The 14140-nt window shown below is 45.6% G+C and overlaps 1 protein-coding gene across 1 annotated transcript in view; it reads right to left on the bottom strand.

The window, feature by feature from the left end:
• Window positions 1–14140, bottom strand: part of PLXNA4 (plexin A4) — a 511402-nt gene that overhangs the window by 224854 nt on the left and 272408 nt on the right. The window lies entirely within an intron of this gene.

Below are 14140 nucleotides of genomic sequence, written 5' to 3'. Positions count from 1 at the left end.
AGAGGCTGACTCCCACTTTACTACAACCTCCCTTCAGGTAGTTGTAGACTGCACTAAGGTCACCTCTGAGCCTCCTCTTCTCCAGGCTAAACAACCCCAGCTCCCTCAGCCGTTCCTCATAGGTCAGACCCTCCAGACCCTTCACCAGCTTGGTCGCCCTCCTCTGGACTCTCTTGCCTTCACGTACACATGCTCTCACATGTATGAACATACACACACAGAGACTTCATGGATTCCCTGAAAAAAACAGAAATAATGAGAAACAATATAGAGAAGATGCCCGGGATCCCACGTGCTGACTGGGCTACCTAAGGTCCAGCATGCAGTGTAGTAAACAGCAATTTCATTGGAATAAATTATTTATTAGTTTTTGAGGGTGTTTTCCTTGAAGCTCATAAACTCAACAATGAAAAATGACTCCAGAATTTATTCATTCTGCATGCTGGGAGAAGCATTGTGCATCTGCATATATATACAGATATAAAGCAGACCACGCTGTGATCTTATATTTTTATGAACAGACTGCAAGTTTATACGCAGCACAGAAATAAGCAGAACACTAAAAATTAAAGGAGCAGTGCAGAAATCCAGTATCTTTTGGGCACATAAAAAGACAGAGGTATAGTTTGCTTTAGATACTATAGATGGCTGTTCACTTTCCGCTTAACTAGGCTGGAGCTGATCTTTGCCAGATGATCACTTCTATACCTCTGGGCACATGCTGGACTTGGGCCACTGCCCTGGGCTGCCACAACAAATGCATATATGTTGTGATTAGGGCTGTTCTGCAAGGTCTCCATGCACTCAGTTTCACTGAAGATCCCTAGATACTCTTAATTTTTTACTGCACTTTCCTGTCTGGCCACAATCCTAATACTGCCCCAAGGTTTCCAGTGGTCCCACGCTGGTTGGTAGCAACACAACACTGGATATACCATAATCTCCACCCTCTTGCAGTTGTTTTTTTACTGCTCTCCTGCAGTTCTTTGTTATTCCATTCTCAGCCTATGCCCAGTCTTTCCATTGTACCTCTAGCAAGACTTGATAGCACCTTTGAGGTTTCAGTCATGAAGATGATACATGTGGATAGATAATCTGCATTTTCACAGTATCACAGAATGGTAAGGGTTGGAAGGGACCTCTGGAGATCATCTAGTCCAACCCCCTGACAAAGCAGGGTCACCCAGAGCACGTTGCACAGGGTTGCGTCCAGGCAGGTTTGAATATCTCCAGAGAAGGAGACTCCCCACCCTCCCTGGGCAGTCTGTGCCAGTGCTCTGGCACCCTCACAGTAAAGAAGTTTTTCCTCATATTGAGATGGAAGAATTTTCTTTTCTCCAGCCAATAATTGAACTTGAAGTCCATCCTCCACTGTTTCTAAATCCTTAGCACTTTATCTTGAGATCTGTATGAGGTTTATCTTCATGTTACACATAACAACTTTATACATTGAAGTACAACTCCAGGGTTCAGCAGATCATCCTCTGACATCTAAGGATCAGCAGAGGGTCTCTTGTACCACAGTCAGTTCTTTGCAAACCCTTTCCTAATATCAGACATTTTTCTGGCTGTCTTGAAATTCAGCACAAAAATAGTCGCTGGGCTTTTAGATATATTACACTGTGCATTTCCTATCATGGCAACACAGATATATCTACGGTGGAGAGCACAGACCTGTCTCAGGTGAACGACAGCTGCTGGATCACGTGCAGTGTCAAGGTTTAAAGCTGGGCTGGCTATTAAATGGATGGCAGATGCTCTCTATTAACCCTTTCCTCTCCCCAGAAGTGGAAGGAAAAGAGAAAAGGGAGAGAGACTTATGGGTTGGAAAGTTAAAAATGTTTTAATAAACAATAGCGATGAAAAAGAGTATAATAATAATAATAATAATAATAATAATGGAAATAATTAAATATATACAAAATGAAGATCAGACTCCCCCGATGATGATCACATCACCACTGGCACTGCAGGGCAGGCTCAGGGAAGTCCCAGACTGGACTCAGTGGCAGACGGGAACTGGATTCAGGAACACACGGATTAGGATCGAAGGCAGGAGAAAAACAGACAGAGTCCTCTTTGGATGCCAGCCATAGAAGAAGGAAAGAGCGATCCTTGTGATTCCTCAGCTTTAAACTGAGAAAGACATGTACAGGATGGAATACCTCATTGGTCAATTTTGGGTCACCTGTCCTGTCTGCTCCTCCCCAGTGATGTGACTCTTTTACAGCCTTTCACTTGTGGACCATGAGGAATTTAGCAGTGACCTTGGTTTCTATAGGAATAAGTATAAGCAAGAGCCTTTCTGCGTGCCGTTCATACCATTACCTTAGTAATAACTATAAACTTCAAGTGTTATCAAACCTAGAAGCAGACACTGTCTGAAAAACGTAATCAGCTTCAGAAAGTGCAGTTACTTAGAAGAAACTTGACTGAATGAAAAAAAAATCACTGAAAGAAAAATTGGTTCTGTATGAGTCCAAACCAGGACATGCAGTCACACTGCCCAGAAGGTTAGAGGAGAATGTAAATAGCCAGGAGATGAATTAAACGTTTGGAGGAGTGTCCTGATGTCTTCTGCAGTTTGTCCATAAGAACGGAACCACGGAGCTTCCACATCTCAGCTCATCCAGGGAGCCATTTCCACAAGTTCATTGTATCTCTATGTGCTTGATGCGCTCTGAGAAACAGCCTCACAAGTGGTCCTGAAGGACTTTGCCGTGGATCACTGATTATTGTAATTCCTCTGGAGCTCTTCGTCAGCACTTTTGCCTCTGGGATCCCCAGCCACATTTTCTAGAGCAGTGATGTGGGTTTGTTTTTTTGGAGACTCTGAAGCGAGGGCTAAAATAGTGTAGCTAGCTTTAATTTGCTTAGGGACATGGTTTAGTGGTGGATTTGGCAGTGCTGGGTTAACAGTTGGACTTGATCTCAAAGGTCCTTTTTAACCAAAACAATCCTATGATTCTATGAATTACTGGAGGGTTAGCAGTAGTCATCCTACCACTCCTTGATGTCATAGAATCATAGAATCGTTTTGGTTGGAAAGGACCTTTGAGATCATCAAGTTCAACTGTTAACCTAGGACTGCCAAGCCCACCACTAAACCATGTCCCTAAGCACCACATCTACACAGCTTTTAAAATGTCTGAGCCATGCTACTAACTCCTGGAGGGTCATCTCATATTCTGGGATCTGTGTCCCTGGAAGCTGTGTGGTCTCTCGTTCACCTCCTTTACAGAGTGGCTGGGAGCTCTTGTGTAGCCAGAATGGGGTGACAAGAAAATCTCAATGGCTGTAAGCAAAGTACAGCATGAATTTGCTGGAGTATTCAGTCCAAGTTCTAAGACTTAAAGCTGAAGAAGTGATATTATTATGTAACTTCTTAGAACCCATTTCTGGTCATTCTTTGAATAGCAGTGCCCAAAATGATCTCTGTTCAGTGCACAGAGCAACGACCTAGGCAAGAAGGCTGGGGATAGAGAGAAGTGAAGGGCAGTGCAAACTGCTGCCCCCTCCCAAGGAGAAGAGAACTACTTCCTTGGGGGAAAATGTATTTATTGCCCAGCAGAGGCAGGCCACATGCTGACACTGAGACAGAATGACTGGAACAATTGACAACAACCTGGTCTCTACTTTGAGTGGGAGTCTTGGACAAACATCTGGGGATGCTTCTCAGTGGAACAGCAATCAGAGTTCCAAGCATCTCTGTAAGGATTTCAGGGACATCCTGAGTGAAAAAGAGCATGGAGACTGGACAAAAGCCAAGATACCTTACCTGTGGTATACAGGACACCTAAAGTAAGAGTCATCTTCGTTCACAGACAATGCAAATACTTCCCTACAAATGAGCTGCTTGGACTCCCTTTATAAGCACTGGAGTGATGTAGCTACTGCTGAGGGTAGTTCATGCCATCCTACGGTTGAACCTGCAGGAAGCCGAGTATATTTCACCCTGAAAGAGCCAGTTTCTCTCTCCCACCAACAGCAAGTGTCTGGATGCAGACAAACTTGCTACAGTTAGGGAAGGTGAATGCCACCACTCCTGCCTAAATAAGTCCACTCTACCCACAGGTCATTAGCAGATTAGCCCCCCGTTCCGGAAGGTTGGATGCATTACGATGAAACCATGGTGTCCCAGCTCCTCTGTGATCTGGGTACCAGCACTGATGGCTACACTGCACTCAGCCTCTTTCCAGCCAGTGGTAGGAAGGACAAGCAAGGACAAAGAGGAAACTCTTCCTCTTGGATAGTATCTTCCATTAGTGTATCTTGAAGCTCTTTACAAACTAAAGCACACACTTCCAGTTCTGGGCTCCTAATTTTCTTGGGCCATGAAGCTTCTTGTCTTCAGAGGGAAATAAGGTGAGAACCAAAGATGACCTTGGAAATCTGGATGTTGCACGGGCATTTTACAGTGAACAAGTCCTCTGTTCACTATAAACACATAGAGATTAATTTGGTGAGCTTGTCCCTGGTGGCTTGTGCTCTGCTGAATGAGGACAGGAACCACCATGACATGGTTTGCAGAAGATTGTGCGGAAAACCTTCAGTACCCAATACTGCAGTCCATCAACTACGGGGTGTTTTTTAACAGCGTTTCTTATTGCGAGAGGTTAGTTCAGCCTTTCACATCATGGGAGCCAAGGCATGCAAGAGGGAACTGTTTTACCCAAGCTGTCTTAGCACATGAGTGGCTCAGCAGGCAGTCAGACTCAGAAGTCTTGACCTCCCCAACTTGCTCCCTCCTGGGGGGTTTGGATTGTGATGACTTTAGGCAGAGGCTGAAAAATGCTGCCTGCTGCCCTTTTGGCAGGCAATTCACAGCTGCTGGTCGGTTGTGCTCCCCTCTCATTGATAAAAGGTCTCCCTTCTCAGAGCTGAGTGCTTGGGGGATGCCCCGGTGTGTTTGCAGCTTTGCCCCAGTGGTTTTATGGTTATTGGCTATTGCTCCAGCTTTCTCAAAGGAAAAAAAAAAGCCCAGCTTTAAAATAGCTTTTTATATTCCTTTAGTAGCTTCCATCATCCCTTGGCAGCAGTCATCCCTTCATGTCCTCTCAGTGATGTTACTGGCATCAAGCACAGGGCCCCACCAATCCCGGCTCTCTGATGCACTTAATTAAAGCCGAATCGCTCAATAATTCTGTTGTGCTTTCTTGGGCATCTGGTCATTCACCTCGCATGTGCACAGGCAATTAATTTTTAGGTTGTCAGTACAAACGGATTGAAACAAGAATATTAATTCCAGCCCAGCGGGAGGAAAGAAGGAAGTTTTGCTGGTGTGTGAGTCCACCTGCAGGGCTCTGCCCTCGGACGCTGAGTGCCCGTGATGCCTAAAGGCCTCCCAGAGTGTTGAAAGTTGGAAGGGAGGGAAGGTTTTTGAGATAAAACAGTTCCCCCACTCCTGCCCAATTCCATTAATAGTGTGGATAAATTAATAACCATGTTCCTGCCTGGAAACCTCATCAAAATCAGTGGCCCAGGGTGCTACATAAAAATAAATGCCAGACCCTGCTGCAAGGAGCTGTATGTGGCCGTTAGTGACTTGTGCAGAATCACACAGACACCATGTAGAAATCTCAACGCCCAAACTCCTGATTCATGGGCTAGGGTATTTCTCATTATTTTATCCCCTTTCTCTCAACCTTAAAAAAAAAAAGGCAGTACAGAATCATAATTTCCCCCTGGCATTTATTGAAATGTCATTTGAATGAGACTAAACAATGCTTTATGTTCCTTTGGGTAACTGATACGGACAAAAGTCCATAAGAACAGGAAAATCGCAACTCTGATCTAGTTAATGGATATTAGAAGCACAAAATGCTTTCAAATGCACACAATTATTTTTATCTACTAATTGAGGGGGTGAAAGCTTCTTTCTAGGAAATATGGTAATATATATTGATCGGAAAAAATGAAGCTTCTATACCAAACCCTGAGCACGATGCAAGGTTAAGGGGTTTTAATTAATGAAAAAGCTTTTTTATGAAACGATGCCACCACTCAAGGAGAGTATACACTATGACCTCCAGTTAAGTGGAGACACCTTTTAAATATGACACTGCTCATACGAGCATCACTCACTCTCTTTCTTGGCCAGATAAATATTGAACAGACCTGCTGCCAAACCAGACTGTCCTATTCTGCCCTGCTTGGGTGGTAAGTGCCCACTGCTGAGTCCCAGATGTGGATGTCTTTCATGCATACCACAGATCTATGAAGGCATCAACCAGTAGTCCGAGCTTCTGGGTGGGACAAAATAAGCACTGAGGAGTGAAGATCCACCAGGGATCCACACGAAACATCCACAGAGCACATTGCGTGTTTCCAAAGCACACTTTGCATATGTTTTGGGAGGGTTACTTCAAGATGTACCCAGTCTCCTCCCCTGGACAGAACATGTATTAGCATTGGCTGTGGTCATAGAATCATAGAACGGTTAGGGTTGGAAGAAACCTTAAAGATCATCTAGTTCCAACCCCCCTGCCACAGGCAGGGACACCTTCCACTAGACCAGGTTGCTCCAAGCCCCATCCAACCTGGCCTTGAACACTGCCAGGGAGGGGGCAGCCACAGCTTCTCTGGGCAACCTGGGCCAGTGTCTCACCACCCTCACAGGAAAGAATTTCTTCCTAAGATCTAATCTAAATCTCCCCTCTCTCAGTTTAAAACCGTTCCCCCTTGTCCTGTCACTACTTGCCCTTGTAAAAAGTCCCTCTCCCGCTTTCCTGGAGGCTCTTCAGGTACTGGAAGGTGCTAGAAGGTCTCCCCGGAGCCTTCTCTTCTCCAGGCTGAAGAACCCCAACTCCCTCAGCCTGTCTTCATAGGTCCTGAAGCATATCAGCTGGTTTAATCTGTTCAAAAGCAGTTTGGGTCATACAGTCTGAGCTGTTCTGAGATGAAAAGAAAAGCCGGTAAGTAGGGATAAGTGGGAGATTTGTTACAGAACTTCGCTCCTAATCTGAATAAATTTAAAACAGCAATGCAGATGGACCCACAAGTCCTGTGCCTTTTACTCCTGAAAACAATTCCTTTGCATTTATTTTAAGTCCAGACTCCTACAGTTATCAGATGCGCAAGCTGCATTGAAATTAAAGGCTTGTACCTCTTCTTGTGAGCCTGGATTTATTTTCTCACCCCTAGAAGCACAAACAGAAATGTAAATTAGCTCTTCCGAGCACTTATTTTGAAATCTGCCCTGCATGCCTTGCAAATGGAAAGATAATGAATTTCAACTTCAGTCAGAAACAAGTGCTTTAATTGCTCAGTATATTAGTGCTACATTCTTTGCAGGATTATTCTTTTTTAGGAGGCACAGTCAACTTAGACTGAGTCCCAAACGGATGGTAAACTAGTAGAATCTAACCTGCAGCAGTGGTTTTGCTACCTGAAAGGTAATATATTTACTTTCACTCCACCAGGATTCTTCTGCATCTCAGACCTGTACAGGACAGATGCTGAATTGCCCAAGGTGGCAGAATTAATCACAGAACAGAACAGGCTCCCCAGAGAGGTTGTGGAGTCTCCTTCTCTGGAGACTTTCAAGACCTGTCTGGATGCGTTCGTGTGTAACCTGCCCTAGGTTGGTCCTGCTCTGTACCCCAGGCTCAGGTACAGGGCTCAGATGCACTGTTGAGCTGAGAGGGGTGCACCCAGCAGAAAGACTCGATAAGGCAGGGAGAAGTAGACAACACTTAATGACCGTCCAAAGGGAACACTTCCTTCTAATCGTGTGTTTTTATCTTGCTTCTGATACTGTGTGATGAGTTTGGGAGAGTTCAGCAGAGCCCAATGGAAATTCAGAGAAAAGCAACATTATCCACTGAAACGTCAGACAAATATCGACTTCTCCACAAAAGGCTTACTCAGACGCCCTCGGAGAGTCAATATTTGGTGGGGAGCATTAAAATTTCACAGGCCCTTGGCCAAGGTGACTTTCTGCAAGTAGGACTGATCTCTCTTACAGTAAACCTGCCCACCAAACCTGCCACGTGTGGGCAGAGGCGGTGCAGCTTTCAGCAACCCCTGGTCTTCCCCTGACTGAAAGCAAAGCAACATTCTTCTGCCTTTTGCCCTGCTAGAGATGAAAATCCTCCTGCCTGGGAGTGGTGTCTAAGTAACAAGTCCAAGGTCCCAATAAATCCAAAGCAAAGGAGGAAAAGAAAGGGTAAGCCCAGAGACCATGATGATGGGCATTTCATAAATACAGCTGACAGCTCAGAGAGGTTGGTAGGTAGATTTGTGGCATTTTAGCCCATGAACACACGTTCTGTAAAGGCTGGACTCACTTCCAGTTGCAGTAAAAGGGAGATTTCGTGCTCGGTGGGAATTGTCAGTTCCCAAAAGCTTTCAGAAGCTCATGACTGCATTTCCTGTGCATTATATCCCATTATGCAGATGCCTTAAAGTAAACGTAAATCACATCAAGACTAATTGTAAAGGGCTTTTGGCTGTGAGAAGCAAAGTGCTTTGAGATGGCTCCTGACGGTCCAATGGCCAAGTGTCTTCGCCCTTTCCCCTCTCACTCTGTACCCTGCCTCCACTCATCCACACATCATGATGTTCTGAGCTCTCACAGACAAGGCCAGCAGGGCTCACTGGGTTAATTAAATCAGCGTCGTTTGCTGTCTGGAGCTCAAGTGACAAATGCATTTTCAACCTTGCCCCTTTTGAGGGAAGGGTGGTTTGTGAAGCATGACAGTGGCTCATGAGTCTGTGTTCACACATCTTACCCAGGTGAAGGCATCACCACCCAGTGATTTGGTTTCCCTGCCTCTTGTCCACTGGGACGGAAAACACCAGCACTGTGTCAGTGCAGTAAGCACATTTTCACTCTGCTTTAAGACTCCCCCTTCCCTGCTTCCCTTCTTGGGCTGTCATGGGGGAATAAGACATCAGGAGATGCTTGGGAAGACTGAAAGGGACAGTTCCCCTCCTCCCTACTCAGGCTGTGAATGCGAGGCTAATTCTATTAGCCCAGCAGCTCCATTATCCATACAGCCCCTCACCAGCCTCCCGGTGCATTTGCAGATGCATTAGTGTAATCGTACTGGGCACTGCCAAACACATGCTGCCTTCCATCCCAGATGGGCTTCCCAGGCAGAGAAGGTGATGCTTATGGTTGTGTGTATGTGTGTGTATATATATGTGTGTGTATATATATATATATATATATAAGTATATACTCGAGCATCCAAAGATGTCAGCAACTTCAGAAGATATTGAGCACACAGAGGGGTTACAGAACAAGTCTCATGTTTTGTAACACCCTTTGAGGTCCTACATAAGCATGGATATATATTTACAAATGCTGCATGTTGGCTCACCATATGACAGTCACGCTTATATATTTTATAATTTGTGAATGTTTACAGCTAGACAATAATAAGCCTGATTCCCTGCTTTCTGTCTTCTGTACTTTGAGGTCTGCAGAAATCTGCAGGTGGCGAGTTTCTTACATTGGCACAATGCTGACTCTTCTTTTAAGCTGGAGGGGTAGGGATGTAACTCGGAGGAGTGCCAGGTAATGTTTGTGTGATATAGTTTTCCTCTTGCCATGTGACCTGGCATGAACATTACAGCAGATCCACATATGTGTAGTAGGTCCAGGTTTTCTGTGTGTCCTATATATGATGATCAAGCGATAGGACGAGAGGAAACAGCCTCAAATTGCACCAGGGGAGGTTTAGATTGGATATCAGGAACAATTTCTTCACTGAAAGGGTTGTCAAGCACTGGCACAGGCTGCCCAGGGCAGTGGTGGAGTCACCATCCCTGGAGGTATTTAAAAGATGAGTAGATGTGGTGCTGAGGGACATGGTTTAGTGGTTGACGTGGTAGTGTTAGGTTACTGGTTGGACTCAATGATCTTAAAGGTTCTTTCCAACCAAAATGATTCCATGATGCTATGAATTACTGGAGGGTTAGCAGTAGTCATCCTACCACTCCTTGATGTTGAGCCGTGCTGCTAACTCCTGAAGGGTCATCTCATATCCTGGGATCTGTGTCCCTGGAAGCTGTAATTCTATGATTCTAACTCATGCAACATCCTTCCAGTCACCCATGTAACCTCACAACAGAGCTGTTGCATGGTGGGGGAAAGATGCAACGGGGCTCTTGCCACTAAAGCAACTCATCCACCCACAGCCTGCTCCCAGTCCCACCCCAGAGAGAAGGTATTTGGGAAAAGGCTGTAGCCTTTTTTGAAATCTTTCAAGAAATCACTAAGGAGTCAATAAATAACTACATCACATCTGTTTTGCACGTGACCATTCTCACAGCCAACAGGAGAAAGAGCAGCATCCCAGGCTAAGAGCAAATCACAGAGTCAGAACAAATATTTTTTTTCCCACAAACAGAGCACTAAATTCAGGGTGACTTTTCACGTGGCAAAATAAAAAAAATAAAGTTAATATCTTGAAGAGGCCGGATGGCAAAAAAAAAAAAAAACAACAAACAAATGGAAGCAAAAAAAGAATAAAATTGTCCCATTGAAATGCACAGAATATTTCCAGGGACTCAACACAGCTGAGCAAGAAAATTTCATCTGCCCAGTAAAACAGCTTGCTATTTTTCTAGTACCCTGGGGCAAAACTGTCGATTCTAAAACCTACAAATAGTCCCTTTGCTTTAAGAAAAAATGATTCAAAACTGCAGTTCTTTATCGGGTTTGAATTCTCCTTCCTTCTCCTAAACAGTTGCTTGAGGAAGCAGAGACAGACGCACAAACTCAAACATACATCAAATACAAACACTTCAGTATTTAAAAGATCTTTTTGCACCACAACCATTACTTCTGTTTCTCTAAGCAGAAAGAATAACACCCCAAAGCTGTCTGAGCACTGAAGACAGGGGCAAGGAGTCAGTGCAAATTGCTCATTGTGTAAACTTTGTGCCACAATTAGTAGTAGGTGGATTGATTGTCAGTTTAAAAAGTCTAGGAAAGAGAAAGGGGGGGGCTCTTTGGCTTGTGTGGTAGCAGGGAGAACCTACGATATTTGCCACGAGCACTTTTATCTCTTTAGCTATGAAAATTAATGAAAATAAATTATCAGAAGGCAATAAATGGATCTGCAGCTACCCTCACGAAGGAATGTTGATGCACTGTTTACACATCTAATGTTTGTTTTGAGACTCTGCAATCTCCGCAGGATGCTTCCGTGCATATGGTGTTGTCACTGTATTTCTTTTTCCTTTTTAATTTATTGATCCAGGGTATAAAAGTGTCCCTGAAGCCCCAGCGTGTTTTTCAGAGGCTCCCTTTGCTGGGAGGAGGTGGTGCACCTCAAGCAAACTAGTTCTGAAGCAGCTTGGATGCACAGAGGTGGGTGAACTTCTGGTATGTAAACAGCAGCAAGAGACACCAGTGGGTTGTGAAACCCTGGGAACCCCCCATCGACACACTGATTTTCACTGCATTAGCAAACGGAGAGCTTTCATGGCATGATAGCTGCAAAAAACTCTTACCCTCCAAGGCTGTGTCCACGTTATCAAATAAAACAGGCCAAGGACCATTCTAAAGCCTTGCTGAAGAGTTCCAGAGTGTCTACATCCCTAAATTTTCCTTTCTTCCTTTTTTTCCTGAAGATGTGGTTGATGTGTCCCTACTGCCCCAAGGACCAGTCCTGCCCATGGTATTCCCCCGAGCCTTGCCTCGGCACTGCCTGGACGAGTGCTGCCTGGCACCGGGTAAACCCACAGCAGGAACCGTGCTAATAATTATGTGGTGCTGCTGGTGGTGCTCAGTGTTTGAGCTTGTGCTGGCCCTTGTTTACCTGGTGATTTTGGCATAGCCCAGGAGATCAACACATAGAGGTGACCAAAGGACAGCCTCCTTCTGTGTCCGACCGCTGTTTGGGCAGCACCACTGACAGGTCTTGAGAACATCACAGCCGACCTTCCCAGCCCCTCCAGACCTCCTACCACACAGAAACTTGTCTGCATCATGTAGACATGAGGTCCTTGTGGTCAGGCATGTGCTCGAGGTGGCCAACAAGCAGCTATCCCTGCAGCACAGACAGCCACCTCCAGGAACGCCCGTGCATCCATAGACAACCTTAACCAGAGGATGCTGCCAGCTCGGAGACCTCACTGCATACAGCAAGTCTGCTCCGGTGGGCTGTGGGCATTCCCCAAACATGTACCCGCTCTTATCTGCTGCCCCTGTTTATAGGATAGACTTCACTTCTAAATCAATATTTCAAACATTTAATTAGAAGTACAAGCTAAAAACTCAGAATCACAGAATCACGGAACGTTAGGGATTGGAAGGGACCTCGAAAGAACATCTAGTCCAATCCCCCTGCCGGAGCAGGATTGCCTAGACCATATCACACAGGAACGCATCCAGGCGGGTTTTGAATGTCTCCAGAGAAGGAGACTCCACAACCTCTCTGGGCAGCCTGTGCCAGTGTTCAGTTACCCTCACTGTAAAGAAGTTTTTCCTCATATTTATGTGGAACCTCCTGTGTTCCAGCTTGCACCCATTGCCCCTTGTCCTGTCAAGGGATGTCACTGAGAAGAGCCTGGCTCCATCCTCATGACACTTGCCCTTTACATATTTATAAACATTAATGAGATCCCCCCTCAGTCTTCTCTTCTCCAAGCTAAAGAGACCCAGCTCCCTCAGCCTCTCCTCAGAAGGGAGATGTTCCACTCCCTTCATCATCTTCGTGGCTCTGCGCTGGACTCTCTCTAGCAGTTCCCTGTCCTTCTTGAACTGAGGGGCCCAGAACTGGACACAACATTCCAGATGCGGCCTCACCAGGGCAGAGTAGAGGGGGCGGAGAACCTCGAAAAGCTCAGGCTGACAGCTTGCAATAGCTCCCATCCCACGGAGCAACATGGAGACTTTGCCCACCTACACAAATCAATAACACTGAGTTTGTACTACTCTGTGAAGTTGTATCTGCACTGGTAAATTTAACGTGCCCTGCGTTATTCTCTGGTCCTAAGATCAGTGACTATAGAACAGCAGATGTACACATCATTAAACTCTCTTAGCCTGCAAATGGAGCAGCTGCAACCAAACTGCCTCTCAGAAAGAGTCACTGGCCATGGTCATCCTTGAACCATGTTCAGGGCTGTCTGGGAGACAGCTTGCGAGCCCTACGGTGGGGGTGCACCAAGTGCCATCACACCGGTTTAATGGAGAGACCTCCAGTCCCTGGTCATGCTCCTAGTACTGGTACAGACGTAACCTAAAGTCCACGTGGCTACCAGTTCACTGCTTGCAGCAGCCAGGAAAGCCATGATGAAAGAAAAATAAGCAGCAAGAGCAGATGAAGGTCATCCCTCCTCCACTCCCAGGCCATTCCTGGTCCCATGTCACAGAATACCATCCTCCACACAAGTGGTCCTGAGGTCCTGCCACGAACCAGGACAGTAAATTAGCCAGCTCTAAGCACAAACCAACAAATTAATTTTAAACGTTTTCTTTTTTTTCAGCTGTCATCAGTCTAGAAGCACAAATGGAAGACCGGGGAAGGGATATCACAGATCCATATTGACACAGGAGATAAGGTATCATCAACCCATGACCTGAAAGAGATGATGTTCTCCCAAAGAGGGCCCATACTTGCCTCCTTGGTGTGGCACAAACTGCTGGATTTTTGGATGAGTATCACAGAAGGTGTTTTTCTCTTTGCAAGCTCACGGTTAAGATGGACTGTGTAGAGATTAGGTGTTTTCCCAAAGGTGCAAGCTCAACCTTGGGAAAGTGCTGAGTAAAGGGATAAGTAATTAGTGATGGATAGCATGTTCACCAAGTCCATTAGCTGGAAAGAAAAGCAAACCTGCAGCACGCTCAGCTGGAAAGAAAAGCAAACCTACAACATGCTTCACATTCCTTCCCTGCATTTTCCTGCCTCCTCACAGCATCCCAACGACCCCCTCGCAGCCCGCGCTGCTGCTTGTCAGGCGGCTTCCCCCAGCACAGCTTCGTGTCTCAATGGGGACTAGCATTTCCAATCAATTAGACATGTCACCGCTGAATTTCTCCGCTAATTACTGGAGTTTATGATGTCTAAAGCCAGGTTAAATGCAGAATTCCCGAGGTCAAATGGGGTCACCCAGACAATCAGTTCCACATTTTCCATAGCAAAAGAGACCCCCACAATCAGTCACTGCCAAATGGTTTGTA

The sequence above is a fragment of the Nyctibius grandis genome, chromosome 5 (genome assembly GCF_013368605.1).
Source record: "Nyctibius grandis isolate bNycGra1 chromosome 5, bNycGra1.pri, whole genome shotgun sequence".
NCBI lineage: Eukaryota > Metazoa > Chordata > Aves > Nyctibiiformes > Nyctibiidae > Nyctibius > Nyctibius grandis.
The sequence above is the reverse complement of the archived record's forward strand: the minus strand, read 5'-3'. Positions and strand labels throughout refer to the sequence as shown.